Consider the following 5,561-nt stretch of genomic DNA (forward strand, 5'->3'; position numbering starts at 1 on the left):
CCGAATCACTTACCTTTGCGAATTGGTTGCTGTAAAATACAATAAATTAGTATAAAAACAAAAATAAAATAACAATTTGGGTATGATATGCAAAAGTGAGACAAAAAGATTATGTGTACCGACATATAAAAATAATGCAATTCATAAGAATAAATTAATACTAAAAAAGTTGAAATTTAAAATTCATACAAAATTTAAGATTCATCTTTTATTGCTATTCTCTTTGAATTGCAATACTTTGGATGACTCTCTCCCCTCTATTATCTATCTTTTTCTCCTCCTTTTCTCTTTTTTTTTCTTGTTTTCTCTGTTTGTCTTTGTGTCCTAAAGTGATGGAAAATGCCTCCACTTATAGCTGAGCCTCCTTATATCTAATGGTTTAGATTATTTACATCGACGGCTTAGATTAAAAGCATATCTACTCAATCCCCCTATTTAGTGAAATTAAATCAATCCTATCAATAGATTTCATAGATAGTAGATTACATGGGATATGGAAAGAAATAAAAGGGAATGTTATAATTAAAATTAAAGCCATTATTTGTTACCATTTAAATTAAATTGACCGGACAAAAATTGGTGTGTACAGATATAATCAAAATTACCTATTGAAGCAACATGTTAGATAGTTTGGTTCGCTCACCATTTTTTATCACTTTGTAATGTGTCTAGTTCAGCAGAGATAAAGTTTTTAAGAAGGTTATTGAGTTTTTTTTATGTTGGACGTCATTCTTAAAAGAATGTTTTGTTTTTCTTCGTAACTTTAAGTTTAATATTTTGTTTTTGTATGAGTTGTTTGGCGAGTATTGTCCAAATTTTCTCTCTATTTTTGGGTGCGTTGTAATTCTAATATATTTCGTTATTTTTATTAAGAAATTTCAATTCCCATTAATAAAAAAATAAAGTTATTTGTTTTATATGATTATGTAAATAAATAATTTTAATAAACATAAAAATATTTTTTAAAAATAAAAATTTTAAAAATTCGAAAAAAAAACATGGAGTACATGTGTACTATAATACATACTATCATTTTATTGTCATTAAAAATCAATTGTTTTAAGTCACATGTTTCAACTATTTTTAAAAAATTGAAGATTAAATTTAACCATTTTAATAAGTTAAAAATAAAATTAATAGAAAAAATATTGTAAACTAAATCTATCATTTATTATAAATATTCATCATTACATTTTTTCCAATTAATTTCTTTTACAGTAATATTCTAAACAAAATAACAAATTTAGGACCTTGCATTTCATGGGTGAAAATTTTATTGAAAGAAAGCACGCATTTCATGTGTGAGGATACGAATCATTATTTATTTAAGCATTGTTATTCATATATATAGACATTGAATGATAATTTTAGGGAAAAACTATATATATAATAAATGATAATCAACAAGCAACTAGTTGGTCTAGTAGAATGAGACATTATATTTTTTAAGCAAGATCAGGGGTTCGAATCCTAGCGTTTGCATATGGAGCAAATTAGGTTGGGAGGGTCGCCCCCATAATGGGTCTTTGAAAATCCGATATTGATTAGTCGGTTAAAATATCTTATATCAGTGATTAATTAAAAAATGATAATCAAAATTATACACAATTTTATAAGAAAATCAAACAAATCGAAATTCCATTTTATCATTGTTATTTTATTAATTTTGATAAAAACTACGACCATTCGAATATAAAAAAACCACAAAATAAATAATATATAGTTCGATCTACATTGTGTTTACTAGCAGTTGGGAAATCCTCACATTATGACCTCTTTATAGACATTGATGAAATACAGCAACCAATATTACTAGAATTTTCAAACTATCTTTGATCCTGGAAGCCCATCCTACAATAAAATTGAAAAAAAATTAAACATAGCATACACACATCATATATATATATATATAAACTAAGATTACAATTTAGATAATTTAGTTTTTTATATTATTTTCAAGGCATAATATCATATCTGATAATTTTTGATAGAATATCGTATTTAATATTTATACTTTAATAAATTATTTAATATGATATATTTACTTTTAAAATATTTTTTGAGATAATATAATAAAATACTTAATGTAGTACATGTATTTTGAGAAAATATCTAATTTAATATTTGAACTATTATTTTATCTATAATTTTGAGTAAGATATAATTACCATGAGAAGAAGATGTCGCAGGTGGCGGTGCGTTTGAAGGAGTTGGTGGCGGTTTACCCAATGTAATACCATGGCAACCCACTCCTAAAGCACCTGAAACGATTGAATAAAAATTTTAAATATAATTTTTATGAGTGATTATGTGAATAAATTGAATTAAATTTTGGATCTATTATAATATTTTCAAGTAGTGATAGTCGAGCAAAGAAATTACATTCATTGAAGCAGGGTAAGGCGGGCATATCGAGCAGATTATCAGAGCCATCGTTACAGTTGCATTCATAGCCACTCTCGTTTGTTTTACAGCTCCCATCACCGCACCAAGTCAAGGTACAAGCTAAACACAAATTAACAATGAAATAAACCTTAGCTGATACCAAATCAATAATGAGTTGAATTAAGATAAAACGTTCTCTATAAGAACCATACGGTCCGACAAATTAAACGTGGCCGGCGGTGCCGCCGGCGGTGAAGGACTCCCATTCCCACAGCCGAGGTTGAGTGTGCCTACATGTTTATAAAAATAGAAATTACTTGATATGAAAAAGTAAAAAAAAAAAATTGAAACGAGTGGTGTGACTTGTGAGGTGTTACAGTTGGGGATGATGCATGGGGGAAAGACAATAGGACCGAGTCGGTACTTGGTCCAGCCGGGGTAGCAGTCGCATTCGAACCCTAAGATTGAATCATCTGTTTCTCTGCAACTCCCTTGGACGCAGTTCACGATGGCGCAACCGTTAACTGCACCAAAAAACATGGGTCGAAAGCAATGAATGTTTAATCCATATGATTGATCAATACGAAAATTGCATGCATTTCCAGGTAATCTGCCTTTCACCTGGTAGTAGGTTTACATTGAATGACGCGGAATCGGCTTCTGAGCTACTCAACCACGATAAAAGTACAAGGACATAAATGCAAGTATAAAGTTTCATTTTGGGATGAGTTTGAATAGAATGACAAATCAACAATACAAACACACACACATATATATATATAGTTCATGTGTAATGTAATGGGATCTGAATAAGAAAGATTCATCAGCTAAAGATGTTGAGATTAATATTGCTGACTTCGATTTTTCCCAGGACGGACTAAGCTTGTTTGGAGTTTGTTTTTATTTTGCTTTCCGGTTAAATCGAGGCGCTATAATTGCATAGGTTAATAATCACCCTGAATTATAACGCCTTAATAATCGCGCTGAATTATGTATTTGTATCTTATTGTTATATATATTGGAAAGAATTGTTATACTTTACATATTTAGGCCTAATAATATTTTTAGTGCTTTTACCACTGATTTTTTTTCTTGATAAAATAAACCAAACGACAACAAAAATAAAATAATGTTAATTGTTGTAAATTATTTTATCATTTTATCAATACTAGCATTAATTATTTTATATTTTAATAAAAAATTAATTTAAAAATTCCATATAAAAATATTAGAATCAAATATGAAATTAGTTTCTCGGTTATAAGATATTTTTCAATTTGAGTTCCGAAAAATATAAAAATATATTTAAAAAAGTAAATGATTGATCATTTTTCATTATGAAAGTAACAAGACGATATGAAAATTAGAAAAAAATATCATAATAAAAAATTTAATCAATGACTTTTACACTTTATCTCAAATTGATCTTAATTATTATAATTTTTTAATATTTTAATATTTTATAAATGTAATCCCTACAATCCAAATACATTCTTTAATTCTAAAAAAAAGTAATAATCTTTGCAAGCAACACTGTGTTGATGCAAGGTGATATTCCTTTTTCTCGGGAATTTTTTTTATTGATAACGAATAAGACCAAATCAAGTTGTATGTCTCATTATAAACATCTCTAAACTTAAATTAAGAGAAATAATATATACAATTCGGACAAACCAAAACTTCAAAAAACAAACTACGAAAGAAATACCAAAACAAAATAAACCAAGACCAAGCTTCAACACTTCCGGCAGACACCACTTCAAACCCCACAAAACGAATAATCAGCAACACACTTCTGCCGCAGCAAACAAAAACAATTAAAACATGAAAGGGAATAAATCTCAAACACGCCTCCTATGATTTGTCTGGCAATCACGACAATTTTATATTAAAAACTTTAAATAAATAATTATTTAAAGAAATAGGGTCCTCCATAAATTATTTGGAAGAATAACTCTCAAATCGTCTACATCTGACAACCTTGCAGCCTACAAACTGCGTGCTAAATCCTCATACCCTCCAACACGCGAGATACATCCGACGTGAGAATACTTTCCAGGTAAGCCAATAAAACAATTGGATAAAATGATCTTACACATTGTGAAGTGCGAGGTAGCAGTTATGACGCAGAATATCATAAGATTTATGGGGGACCCCACGACCTGCAAAACGCGATGACAATAGATTCTCTACCCTCCCTTTAGTGTTCATAGCCATGTTCAGTACTATTTTCAGGTGGGAAACTAATTTTTTTTATTTTTAATTATAAACGCGTAGTGTTGCAATTTATCTTTAAATTGACTATAATATCAACATATATAAGACATTTTAAGCAGGGTACAAATGACGTTGTAAATGGTTAGAAATCATGGTTTTGTGAAGGAAGAAGAAAAAATGGTTTGATTGACATATTAAAGTGTTATTTCTGGCTTGTACATATGAGTAATATGTGTTGTTAATTAAAAACTAAACCCATTTAATTGATACATGGGCCTGAGATTGAGACTTTTGTTCTTCGTGTGTCCGGGATTCCTACATATAGAGCATAATTTCGATTGTCCGGTTCTTTCTTGATGTTCGACCAAATCTTCTCATAAAAAATTAGGGTTGATCGTGGATGACCAATGTTTTTGTCGTAGTGCATAATTTGGCCGTATTATAGGTTCATCATCAACTTCATCCAAATCCCATTCATTTCCAATGGGAGGGAAATCATATTCATAAAAATTGAATATAATTTCATGTAAGTAAACCTGATCAACAAATCTCATGTAGGGTATCCGAACAGAAGAAACAACAACAGTGGGTGTGCACGTGGGTATTTGAAAGTTTGGAAGAATCCGCACTCGCATGTTTCTTCTCGTAAATTAATCACGTATGTATTGTGTTGTATGCCTTCCAATGGTCTCGTAAATTCTAATACACAAAATAATGAAATTTATCGAGAGGAGAATATGACACTCATCGCGTTGGAATGGTGCTTGAATGTTTGTAATTTTCTGAGGTCTGGGTGGATTTGGTGGCCACCTGCCATCCAGTCAGCTGCTTGCCTTCCCAAGGTTCCAAAAAGGGTTGTCATTCAATAATATGTTCCTTTGACAATGAACGTGATAGGAAAATGGCGCACTCCCTTCAGTGATGAATTTATTGCCTCATTCAAGTTCGTTGTCATGTGA

General features: G+C 30.1%; 1 long non-coding RNA gene across 1 annotated transcript; it reads right to left on the bottom strand.

Annotated features, from left to right (window-relative positions):
* Positions 1 to 2,250: 2,250 nt before the first annotated feature.
* On the bottom strand, positions 2,251 to 2,675 carry LOC120159315. The gene is made up of 3 exons (XR_005519337.1): positions 2,598 to 2,675; positions 2,383 to 2,505; positions 2,251 to 2,261 (listed from the first exon to the last, which is right to left on the bottom strand). It is a non-coding gene; the product is annotated as an uncharacterized LOC120159315 (long non-coding RNA).
* Between the last annotated feature and the right edge of the window lie 2,886 nt (positions 2,676 to 5,561).

Source organism: Hibiscus syriacus, unplaced genomic scaffold (genome assembly GCF_006381635.1).
Source record: "Hibiscus syriacus cultivar Baekdansim isolate YM2019G1 unplaced genomic scaffold, ASM638163v2 tig00111356_pilon, whole genome shotgun sequence".
Classification (NCBI taxonomy): domain Eukaryota; kingdom Viridiplantae; phylum Streptophyta; class Magnoliopsida; order Malvales; family Malvaceae; genus Hibiscus; species Hibiscus syriacus.